Below are 13,819 nucleotides of genomic sequence, written 5' to 3'. Positions count from 1 at the left end.
GGCATAAGTACTACTATGTATTCAAATGTATTTACCCCGCCATTAAAAGTTCTCATTCATTTAAGTTCACCCCGGCATTAAAAAATTGATTTGGGCATAAGTACTACTATGTATTCAAATGTATATTACTATGTATTCAAATATCATAGTCATGTAATAAAATAAATTTTCAATCCAGCAATGACTCAGACCGTTGACCCTGCTCTAGCTTGTTGCATAGAAGGAATAAAAAGTGCAATTTGTCTTTATTTTTGCATGACGAATACATTTCTTTCATTACTTTGATTGCACGCTCTGCGTATCGATTACTTCTGGGGATCTGTGGTATGAATGGCTCTCGCTTTCAGTGATTTTTTAAAGAGCTTAAAACCTTTTTACATCGATTCAGTACTTCAGCCAAGTTATTAAAGTTGTTTTCATTGTACAGTTGGTCTGCAAGTCAATGGTCTTTCCAGCCATACGATATAAATTGACATACTCTCTGCAGAATTGTCCTTGTTGAAGGAATTAAAATGAAGGCTAGGATCGCTAGTATAGCTCTGGAATTCCACCTCGCATTGCTGATGTTGGGTAATTTCTGAAACCTGATCAATGGAAAATGTCCCTTTTCATCAAAAAATTGGAACACTCGAGTAAGATGAAAAAAAATTTTTATATCATATCTCCATCCTGATGTTTCAAGAACTATTTCTATTCCGTTAGCAAATTTTGTTTTCCGTTGTTCTTACTCCTTCAACAGTTGAGATACAAGCGGATATTCGATGTTCGGTGATTGTGTTTTACTTCCAAGTTCTTCATCCATCACCAAACTTAGGATTCTATCTAATACATGGTGTTGACAACTGATAAACTGAGGTTTGTTGATCCGTTTCTCTGTGAACATTCGCTGCAGTATTACAACAACACCATTCTTTTTCCAGTGTTAACGCTGGTGATATCTGTAATAATCATCTGTATTGAATAGGTGAAATTCATCGAGGACTTAAGCAATAGTTTTTCACCTGCCATCTACCAAGCCCAGGACATCTAATTTAATTTCTCTTCTTTCATTTTTAAGGACAACCACTTGATAATCGATTCCGTTGATGTGCTTGCCATCAAAGTGTAAGGACCAACTTTCCATATGGAACTTTTCAATCATTTTTTTTCAGCTTGATTGCCTCTTTGATTGTTGACTTTTAAATAGCTAATTGACATGGAGTTAGGATGTCAACGCATTCACGAGCCAATGGCTTGCATATCGTAAGGTCACCAAGTTGACTACAATTTTTCTTTTATGATGTTTTCTGTTTGGTGTAGGAATAGTCTCATCTCCTTCTTCTTCTTCTTCTTCTTCTTCTTCTTCTTCTTCTTCTTCTTCTTCTTCTTCTTCTTCTTCTTCTTCTTCTTCTTCTTCTTCTTCTTCTTCTTCTTCTTCTTCTTCTTCTTCTTCTTCTTCTTCTTCTGCTTCTTCTTCTTCTTCTTCTTCTTCTTTTTCATCATCATCATCATCATCATCATCATCATCATCATCATCATCATCCTCATCATCCTCATCATTATCATTATCATCATCATCATCATCGTTTTCATATTTACTGTCGTCAGCCTCAGAGTCAGAACCACTAAAACCAGGATAGTAAGATGAGTTGGATGGCCTATTAGAAAGTTTTTGTCTTTTAGAAGGATGGATCGTTTTTTTACTGGCCGCTTGACCTGCAGAATATCATACTGTTTCTTTGCTTTTTCACATGAAGATGGTACAATCGCTTGTCCTCGGAAGATAACCATGTTCCGTCCACTTAGTAATATCAAAACTTTCATCAAGGGGTTCAAAGCTTCCCTTCTTGACACATTCATCATAATATTTCAGTATTTAATTAAGCTTTGCTTGTATAACTTGATCAGATACTTAAGAAAAAGTCAGTTTATTTTTCCACAATTTGGTGACTTCTTTGGAAATTTCCGCTATTCGCTCCTTTCTTCCTTTGATTTTTGGTCTAAGGAAGTGGTAACGTCCGATAACTTGCTTTTGGAGAGGCATTTTGCACTTTTCTTCAAGTGAATATTCTTCTAAAGCCATTTTTCTTCTTTTAAGAGTCTTTAAATTTTACCAGATTATTGGTCCAGACATCCTTATTCTTCTAAATGCTACTATCGCTAGGCTTGTACGTCTCCATGCAATGCTTCTGTAATAACTGTAAAATTAGATAGCAGCTATATATACACAATCTAAATTGTTCTAGTATATTCTGAATTGTTCTAGAATATTCTTAATTGTTCCAGAATGTTCTAAATTGTTCCAGAATGTTCTAAAGTCGTCTAAAATATTCTGGAATTTTGCAAAATGTTTTAAAGTTCTAAACACTTCTAATCTATACAAGTTTTAAATGATTTTCAGCAAAGCCACACGTATTAGCAGTAGCAGTAACAAGATTAAATAAATGACGTTTCGTAATTTTAATCGCGGGATGACCTTTTTTTACAACCCAGAGGAATTGAACATGTTTTCAATATCTTCTAACAAAAGTTCATCGATTTATGGACACAGGAAATTTTTTTTTTAAAAAAAAGTCAAAAAGTCATAACCCAAGTAATCAATAAATCGTCTTATATTTAGTTTATGTTTTGTTTAATTAAATTTATACAGTTTAGCACAAATATTCGTTTTATATTTAGTTTAATTTATACGATTTAGTCCAATATTCCAATTTATATTCAATTTACACTTAATTTTGATTAACTTTATACGGTTTAGTGGAATAATTTGATTAATATTTAGTATATATTTAGATTTAGATTTAATTTATACAGTTTACGGGTTGGATTAAATTTATGCGGTTTAGTGAAGTTATCCGTTTTATATTTAGTTTATATTTAGTTTAATTTAAATTAAATTTTATTTGTTTTATTTGAATTTCAAAAATATTTTTCACCATAAGATTTAGTTCTGGGGATGTAAAACGATAAGATTTGGTTCTGGGGATTAAATGCGGTAGTGGTGTAATGGTAGAGCGCTCGCTTCATAAGCGAGAGGTTCCGAGTTCGATCCCCACCACGTCCCTGGTAGTACCGCGCTCAACTTGTTTCTCCGCGCAGCGGCCTTGTTCGTCAAGGTTTGTGTTTCGGAGTTATAGAGTTGAGAGAGGGTTATAACCACAATTAAGTAGCCTCCTTATCTGTAGTGGCCTTCTGGGCCTTGGGAAGGTGAAATAACAAAACAAACAATAACAAAACAAACAAACAAAACGACTCTTCGACTTTTTTTTTTCTCTTCGACTTTTTTTCTTTCTCTTCGACTTTTTTCTTTCTCTTCGACTTCTTTCTTTCTCTGACTACATAGAATTGATCTGCTAAGTAACACCTCTTTATTTTAGCTCTGTATGAGTTTCTTTACTTCCGTTTATGAAAATTTGTTAAATTTCGTTTACATTTGATAGCATATTACTTTTTATAAAACTTACTTTAATAAATAATTTTTTTAAATTGAACGTTATATATTATTTCTTAAAAAAAATTATTTTAAATGTAAAAGTAAACTAGATTTTAAAATAAAGTTATATTATGTAACGTAATTTAAAAAAGTAAATAACTTTTAAATGTAAAAGTTAGGGGCTGATCATATGGTTAAAAATCATTCCGCCTTACCTGGATAGAGAAACATCTGAGAACAGGCATATTCTATGAAACTCCCCTAATTTCATCATTGCGTTTATGCGCAAAATTATGTATTAGTATAATTTGTTATGTATTCAGTATCTAAAACCTCATTGGTCATTATCACACCTAATAACCTCATTGGTTCTTCAGTATCACACCAAATAACCTCATTGGTTCTCTTTTTATTAATTTGCTATAAATAAAAAGATCCGGAAGTTTTATAAGAATATCTAGTTTTTATGAAGACGATGGAACAAAATGTACTTAGTTTTACTAATGTTTAACGACAATTTGTTCGATTTAAACTATTGGAATAATTTATCAATTTCTTTATTGACTTTTTGAAATACTTTACTGATACCCTTACTGGAAAAAAACAAGATAGTGTCATCCGCGAACAAAATTGAACTTAAATTATTAGAGAATTGATTATTTATATAAATGAGAAACAAAATTGAACTTAAATTATTAGAGAATTGATCATTTATATAAATGAAAAACAAGTGATCCTAAAGTTGATCTTTGTGGAACACCACTAGTAATTGTCTTATAATCCGTTTTTCTTCCATTATATAATATGTAATGCTTCATATTAGTCAAATAACTCTCTAGGTGAAATCAAATGAACAAGGTGACTGATGGAATGATCAGTGGAATGCCCAAAATTTAAATCCAAACTGTTTATGCTAAAGAATATTATTTACATTTAAAAAGAAGTATAGTCAATTATACATAACTCTTATATTTTAGAGTAACAATAAAAAATTGAGATTGGTCTGTAATTTGCAGCATCCAAAAACTCTCCAAATTTAAAATTGGGATGGCGTGTGCAATTTTTAGCTTATCTGGAAAAACACCTTGTTCAGAAAAAATTTCAGAAAGTAAAGTTCAGTTTTTTTTTTTGGATTACTTTCTTAATAATATGCCACTTTTTTTTTTAAATCACTTTTGTGTTTTATTAATAGTTCAGAGAAATGTGTCTTTGAGCGCTTTGAAATCGACTCAAATCGACTGAAATCGACTCAAATGTTTATAACTTTTATAATTAGTTTTATTTTTAAGAGTTCTTTTTATATGAAACTTGTTGTACAAACATTTTTTTTTGAAGATTTTATTACATCCTTCGTGATCCTAGGGTTTAGAACTGTTTTTGTTTTGATTACTTTAATAACTTTTAGGCCTTGTTAATTAAGGTAAAGAAAGTCAGTTAGAAAGATATCATACGCCTTATTAGCGTTTAGATTTAGTTGTTGATTTAGCAGTTAACACAGGGGGTTAGAAGGTTTTGAAAATATCTAATAGAAGTGTCGTTTATTAAACGTATTTACAACGTTTTATTCCGTTCATTTTTGGAATTATAGCTCCATTTTTAAGATAAGATAAAAATTGGAAAGTGATCAGAAGTATCAGATTTAAATATTCATGTCCTTATTTTTATATTTATAAATTTATCTGTAGTAATTTGATGTAAAGATGTTGCACTTTCTCTAGTTACTCGTGTTTATTGATTAAAGGAATTACACCCAGTAAAAATCATATGTATTATGACCAAAAAATTATCTTGTTGTCTTTTTGAGGGAACAAAGTATATACCCTTGGGTACCTAAAACATAAAAAATCTAAATTTTCTACTGACATCCAAGCCGGAAATTTCACTTTAAATTTAATGAATAAAACTACTGTTTTTTAAAATATTTGACGAGTGTATATGTGTCTCAATCATCAAATATATCAGTTTTCAGTATATAATGAATAAAATAAAGTTGTAGTTAATAAAAAATTAGATAATTTGATTTTTATAAACATTTCACAAATAATTAAAAATGTTAAGTTAAATTACGAAATATAAATAAACCTAAAATATGAGCATTTAAAAAAAGACATTAAAATACAAGGAAAATATGCTAAATTATCATTTTTGGCATTTTTTCCAGGAAACACCATTGTCTTTCGATTAACCCATTATGTGGTAAGTGTATGGTATAAATTGTTGAGATTTTGTATCTAAAAAATTGAAAATGCCTACAAAAGCCAAGACACATGATGAATTTTGCGAACGTGTGTGCTTACTTTACATAACAAAAAGAGGTCAAAAACTGAAAGACTTTCAAAAAACAATAGTATTGCAGACCATTGGCAAAAACATAGACTTTATCGATGCAAGAACACCTCTTGGAATATGCATGAAGTGCAGGTTTCTTTTGAGCAATTATGACAAAGGTGCTCCTCTTCCAGCTCTATACGATTTTAAGTCTATCACAATCAAACCACTGACAAGTCTTGCATGTGACTGCCTCATTTGCAGCATTGGACGAATCTAAATGAATCAGCCTCATCCATTGCAAGTTGCCAGTTAACCCAGCACTTCCACAAATCCATCCACACCAGCTGCATCTGCCAGGAAACATTGTATCAAATATCTCACAGTTCTTCATTGTGGATATCCACACAATCGTACCCTACTGCATTTTCCTTTATTTAGATTCATCTCTGCACCAGCCACCATTTTCAGAAACCTTGACTATAGCTTGTCTTGTGCAAGTGAAATTAAGTACTGGCTTATCAAATTCAAAAATAAGACAGTTGGCTACTACACTAAATCAAGTTGGTGCAGGCAAAGTTGTTGAACCTTATTTTTGACAAAAGTTTGCTGAAATAGGCAAAAACCTTGATAATATTTTCACCATTTTTTCATTAACATCCTTTGAAAAAACCGATGCAGAAGTTGCCGCAAGACAAGTTGTGCATTGTATTGATGTAGAGGACCTATGTTCAAAGACTGTTTGAGAGAGAAAAATTTCTGCCAACCACATTGTGAAACTAAGCCTCGATGGAGGAGGTTTTTAATAAATGAGCGGGTGCATCATTAACCACCACAACAAAAAAGAGCCACAAACAAAAAACATCGCGACTTACATCAAGGACTATTACCAGAGACACTGGAGTTAAGCGTTTACTCTTGGTTGCAATAGTTAAAGATGTTGCAAAAAATTACTTTAATGTCAAAAAACTGTTTAATCTCATTCAAGCAAACAAGCTCCAATTTATAATCAGCACTGATCTTGAACTTGCAAATATCATATGTGGCATTCAAGCACACAGAAGCAAGCATCCTTCCTTGCTGCTGGTGTGAAGCTGAATCAGGCAAACTCAGTGACATTGGAGCCTTAAGAAGAATTGGATCTCTTAAAAGAGACTATCAAGCCTTTGGTCTAATTCAAGTCTATTTCAAGGTGCACTGGGAAAGATACAATAGACAACCAAGCTGCCCTAAGTATGGTCATAATTTGCTCAAGTGTATTCTCGACTGCAATTGCAAGCACTTGTAAAGAAGGACAACATGTTAAGTCTTGCTTAATAACCACAAAGCCATTAAGAAGTCATTAAAATACCAAAAGAAGATATTTGAAAAAAAAAAGTATTATGTAGAAAACCTTTGAAAAATTTTTGTATATCATTTTGTCTCCGAGTAAAAATATTTATGCACCTTGTGTTTTTTTGTAATTTACTTTGTTGGAATTATTCAAATTCTTTTAGAAACATAATTTCAGCAAAAATATATTTTTTCAAGGTTTTAGTGAAATATTGCTCATAGATATACTTGAGAGAGGTACATACGTCAAATATTAAAAAAAAACAGTAATTTTATTCATCAAATTCAAAATGAAATTTACGGCTTGGATGTCAGTAGAAGATTTAAATTTTTTATTTTTTAGGTACCAAAGGGTATATACTTTGTTCACTCAAAAGGGTAATAACAGACTTTTTTGATCATGCTATATAGGATTTTTATAGGTTGTGGAGCATAACTATTTTGAAATATAATATTAAAAAAGTTTTAACTTTTTTTTTTACTGTCATAATTTAATATATTGAGATTGATATCACCAACAAAATAAACCCTTTTACTTATAGATGATTTTTTTTATTATTTTCAAATACCTTAATGCGTCCTGAGGAAGTCTGTATAAAGCCTGGATGAGAATGTTTTTTGACGTTTTATTGATAATTTTAATGCATAACGACTCGTAATCATTTGTGGTTGAAGTTAAATCTCGCTTAAATTTAAATAATGTTGAGTTTTTTATGTATATACACAAATATACCCCCTCCCACCCCTCCTCCTTCACCCTCAACTTAAACCTAAATCTTAATAATGTTAAAATTATGAAGTATTTAAGCAATGTGTATCTTATAACAAAACCTGTACCAAATTAAAAAACACTACCTGCGGAGTTCCACAGGGATCTATTCTAGGGCCTTAATTGTTTGTTATTTATATCTACGATATTTACTTATCATTTATTATACTACACTTCAATCTTTTTGCTGACGATACTCAAGTTTTTATACCTACTCTTACATTGTAAGACAACCCAGTAAACACAGTTTGGTTCAGAATAGGTCAATATTTGTCAAAATCGGTCGAAAAATGGATAAAACGTTTAGCGACCTATTATTGACTGAAAATCGACGCTTGATTTGAAATGCATATTTCAACCTTTTTTATACATACGTTTATTATTCAACCTTTTTTATATATACGATCGACTGAACGTCGATCTAACGTTTAGAATATCGACCTACATTAGTCAATATTGTAAACCTTTAATCAACCTTAATTAAACGTAAACATCTATAGATTTAAAACCTACGCTTTAAATTTTTTAATATATACGTTTATTAAACGTCGATCAAACGTTTACAATATTGACTAATATAAGTCGTTATTCTAAACGTTTGATCGACGTTTAATAAACGTTTGTTATATTATAACATTGTAATACAGGCATTGGTCAGGACTAAATAACAGCTTTAGTCATGCGGTTTAAATAGGCATAATTAAAACGAAATAAAAAACTTATTAAAAACTTATTTTTTATTGGCTAAATAATTAAGTTAGACTTAAATGTATTTTCAAGATTTACTTTCTTACAGCAACTGAAAGCAAAACGACAGATAAATAAATAACGGGTGCGCCATTTTAATTCATAGAAGTTAAAGAGTTCTTATCACAACAATCTACCTTCCTAAATGCCAACAAATCAATAGACTCCGATATTTTAGAAATTATTAATAACGACATTGACACAGTTAAAAAATATGAGTTGCTGGTTTCTCGTTATGAAAGTCCTGCTGCAAGAACTTTTTTCGTAAGTTTTATAAACAGTTTAAATTCATTTTGTAAACGCTAGTATTAATGTGTAACAGTAGTTATTCATCTTTGCAATAACCAAGAGGTTTAATAACTAAATATACATTTTTTTATTTTTGATGTATTTTAGCTCAATTTAGTTACATTTGCTAAAGAAAATTGGTGAAACAGAGCTGGCATATGTTATGTCGCGACGTTACTAATTTTTTAATGTCAAAAATAAACATGGATGGCGCAGGATATTTCAGAAACTTCCATTCAGAAAATCATCTATATGTAAACCCAGCCGGCATCTCTACGTTGTTTCAACGTTGAAATTTGGTTGAAGCGTTGTTTCAACGTTGTTCAACTATGTCTCAACGTTAAAACAACGTTACGATTTAAACGTTGTTTATTTAATGTTGTTTCAACGATAAATCAACGTTGACAAAAAAACTTAATTATAAAAAAACCGTCCGTTGAATTGGTGCTTAAAGTAATAAAGCAATATTTTAGTTTAATGTCAAAACAGGGTATTTATGTGTGAAATTTTGAATTTTGAATTTTCAAAAACGTTTTATCTAGTATTCAAATTTCTACTTATTCTTAAGACAAAAGAAATTAATGGCTTGTTTAAGAAACTGGCGAAAATGCCACTCTAATATTCTAGCTCTGGCAGAATCATCTTCTAATAGTGAAGAAGAGATAGTCGAAAAATATAATGACAATTCAAAATTTACACAAAATCTTAGTTAAGTAGAAGAAGACAAAAATTTGAAAAGCGATTATGAAAGTGAAGAATTTCTTTATGATTATTTATCTCAAAGTGACAATGATACTGTGTTTTTCTCAGAAGAAATTGAAAAAAACGATGTCTCTTTTAATCACACACTGGCGAAATGGCAGTAGAGCACTGCTGTTCACGTGAATAATTAAACAAGCTGTTAGCTATACTGATAGCAGAAGCTTTATGCTATCTGCAAAAACAGCTTTTTGTATACCAGTCTCAAGACCAAAATAACAGTATTGACAACCACAGTTGCTTTTGACAGTAAGTGATTTTGCAGCCTGAAGCAAAGTTCTTTTATCTTTCAATGAGGATAAGAAAAAAGGAAACAGAGTACCAAAATTAGATAACGTTGATAAGTTCTCGATGGCTGAAGACAGTATGTTATTATATATTTTTTAGTGAATTTTTGTTTAATTTTATTAGGTTTGTAAAAATGTTCAACAAAAGTTGTTTTGTGAAACTATTTTAAATTATAGAGTTTCAAAAGAGAGTGTTATATTTTCTTACTGATATAAGAAATCCCAAAATACAATGACAAAGCCTGATTATAATAGTGAATTTATAAGCCAAACAAGTTTTATTTTGTTGGTAGCTAAATTTGTTGAAGTGGACAAGATATTAGATGACAAAAAAAACACAAATATCAGGAGTGAATTTTAATAAGTATTTTATTAAATAGTTATATCATTTAGTTTCAGAACTTTTTTTAATTTTATGTTTACAGCTTTATGTCAAAACTTATAATAACTTATAACTGTATATATTAGAACAATGGCTTCTTATTTGGTAGTATAATTTCAATGGTTTAAGGGCAATTAATGTTAAATGTCTACAGTTTCATTTTCATTAATACAATTATAATACATTATGAGCGAGGTTAGGCAATTTTTACAACCAGATGCTATTCCTGGTGTTAACTTGTTATTCAGATCAGGACTGATTATTTTTTTCTTGTTATACTAACAGAAGTTTATCAGACTATATGATGGTATGAAATGTATACCTTTATAAAATATATAAAACTTTTTTATTTTTATTTACAGCTTCTTCTATTCAATACAATGAAGCAACTGAAACTTTACTTGATGGCATTTTGTCTGACTTCTTAAAATACGCTCAAGTTATTATTTGGTTTTAAAATTGTTTGAACATAATATATTCAGAACTATGCAGATTTATAGAATAATAAATATATTCATAAAAATGAATTTAAAATATAATAAATTTATAAAATAAAGAAATTCTTATCTATGCTAATAATGTCTACTAATATTATTGTTTAGCAAGTATCACAGTTATAAAATGTCAAGATTTAACTAGTTTAACTAGGCCTGTTAGTACACTTGTATTATGGTTTCTTCCTCTTTTTTTAATAGTTCATATAATTTTTTCAAAATCAAGTATGTGGAAAGGAGCTGTTTGGAATGAAGATTTACAATGAGAAGAAGGTGTAATTCCATCTAATTGGATTTGTAATAAAACTGTTTATTGGCCTCCAGGTACCAAAGCATTGACTGCACTAAAATGCTGAGAAGAATCAGCTTAAGTTTCCACAAATCAAAACTAAATTCTCTTCAGGTATTACATCTATTACAATTATTATTTTTTAAATAATTTTGTTAGGAAGAGTTATTTTGTTGATACAAAATATATAACTATTCATATAACTATTTCAATTCCACAGGAAGCAAACAGATTGTGAAAAATTTGAATTCACAACTACAAAAGAAAAATGTTATAATGAGAATGTCTATTTACGAAAAAGAAAACATAAACAAAGAGATTTTCCCAAGCAGGTATTAGTTTTATGTGCTTTGATTTTATAAATTTCAATTTTTATACCTAAAAATAATTTTTTTTTGTAATTTATTTTACAGGTTCAGTTATCAAAGATTTAGATGAAGTGTCAATTCACCTGACCTCCAGTTGGTTTTTGATCAAATCAATATGTATATATATATAGATATATATATATATATATATATATATATATATATATATATATCTATAGTTTGTTGGCTTTGGGAAGAGTGGAAGGAAAAAGTGATTCTTACGCCAACATATACGTCACTTTTAATTACTTTTAACTTTCGTCCAACATTTCCGTGTTGGACGAAAGTAAAAACCATTAATTTAATTACAAATTAATCGTTTTTTAAAAAAAACACAAAAACGCATATTTAATTGACCAGAATGTTTTTAAAAACATTCTGAATGTTTTTAAAACATTTTGAATGTTTTTAACAATATAAACAATGTTTTTATTTTTATTTTTTTTAATAAAATGTTTTTATTTTTATTTTTTTTACTGTAAATCATGCGCGGAGTGTTGCTACATCGACTATCTTATAGCCTGACTCGCAAGGGAGTGCTGCTACATCGACTGACAAATAGCCTGACTCGCAATGGAGTGCTGCTACATCGACTGACAAATAGCCTGACTCGCAAGGGAGTGCTGCTACATTGACTGACAAATAGCCTGACCCGCAAGGAAGCGCTGCTACATCGACTGAGGGTTTGGTTGGGGCAGGCAGTCTATCATTATTAAAAAAAAAAAATTCCGGTCTTGCATTTTAATTTTTACTTTTTGTCAACAAAATATGGAAAAAACTTTCGGACAACATCTAAGGGTTCTATATATATATATATATATATATATATATATATATATATATATATATATATATATATATATATATATATATATATATATATATATATATATATATATATATATATATATATATATATATATATATATATATATAAAAGTTTAATTTTGCTGTGAGCATATATTATTCAGCAAGAGTGCTCGATTTATATATTTATATATAATTATATATATATATATATATATATATATATATATATATATATATATATATATATATATAATTATATATAAATATATAAATCGAGCACTCTTGCTGATTATATGCTCACAGCAAAATTAAACTTATATATATATATATATATATATATTTACCTATTGATTTGATCAAAGAACAACTGGAGGTCAGGTGAATACTAATACATATTTGCTCTGTTCTTTAAAGAACAGAGCAATTATGTATTAGTAAAAAATCACTTAGCAAATTTTTTTTTTTCATTTTACATTGTGTTTCATCGATAAAGACTCATCATTTCTGATGAGTCTTTATTGATGAAATTCAGTGTAAAATGAAAATAAAATTTTAAGTGATTTACTACTAATATATACCCCCCCCCCCCCAAAGCTGTCATATAAGCATTTAATTTGTCACATTTAGCTAGTTTTGAACTATAGTTGGCTAATTGCAAATATTGAGGACCTTTTTTTTTGTGTATGTGTCTCTAGTTGGCAAAAAATACATACAACCCCCCCCCCCCTTCCCCATGAGAGACCACTTCGGGACAGCCCTGTCTAACAGTTAAATTACCTTTTAAAAATTTTTTCGAAAAAATTTATGGCCTGGGTATGAAAGGCGAAGGTGGAAAAATATACTTAGAAACACTAATTTATATGGCTTTGTAAATGGAATACCTTTATAAGTTGTAACTCCTTTCCATTCATTATATTTTTTTCAAGTTTGTCTTTTTTGATTTTTTTTTTTAATATATTTTTTTTATTTACAGCTTCTTCTATTGTATTCAATGGAGCAAAAGAAACCTCGGTTAATGGAATATTGTTTGATTTTCTAAAATACGCTTCATTTTTAAAAGGTGATGGAAAAGAGAAGAAATTTGTGTAGATTTTATTCAATTATATGTAGATTATATTCAGTTATTTGTAGATCTTGTTCAATTATATGTAAATATATGTAATATTTAAATACATTTTTCAATAAAACAACTTTTATCTCTTGCTTTAATAATACTATTTTAACTAGACTAAACTGAAAAAGTTCTAAATAGTCTAAGTATTGACTATGAGTAGATTTATTATCCGTAATCTACCTTAATAATGTAATAAAGAAGTGCAACAGCACTATTGGATATGCATACTACGTTTTGATGGTGATCTCAGTTTTTATCAACGGTTTCTGTGATAACAAAATGTTTTTTAACAACCGGTTTAACGTAGATAAATCAACGTTAAAAAAACTGTCATTCTTAACGTTGTTTCAACGTAAATTCAACGTTATTGTAACGTTTTTTTGCGTCGAATCAACGTTGATATAACTTTTGAACCTAACGTTGATTTAACGTTGAAAAAAACTTTCATTCTAAACGTTAAATTAACGTAAATTCAACGTTAGGTTTCAACGTAAGTTCAA

The 13,819-nt window shown here is 29.5% G+C and overlaps 1 long non-coding RNA gene across 1 annotated transcript; it reads left to right on the top strand.

The window, feature by feature from the left end:
- Positions 1-8,680: 8,680 nt before the first annotated feature.
- Positions 8,681-13,395, top strand: LOC136081589 (uncharacterized). Its single transcript, XR_010638927.1, has 6 exons — positions 8,681-8,792; positions 8,925-9,939; positions 10,607-11,141; positions 11,248-11,359; positions 11,441-11,512; positions 13,179-13,395. It is a non-coding gene; the product is annotated as an uncharacterized LOC136081589 (long non-coding RNA).
- Positions 13,396-13,819: the final 424 nt, after the last annotated feature.

Source organism: Hydra vulgaris, chromosome 06 (assembly GCF_038396675.1).
Source record: "Hydra vulgaris chromosome 06, alternate assembly HydraT2T_AEP".
Taxonomy (NCBI): Eukaryota; Metazoa; Cnidaria; class Hydrozoa; order Anthoathecata; family Hydridae; genus Hydra; species Hydra vulgaris.
This window is presented reverse-complemented; position numbering and strand designations above follow the sequence as displayed.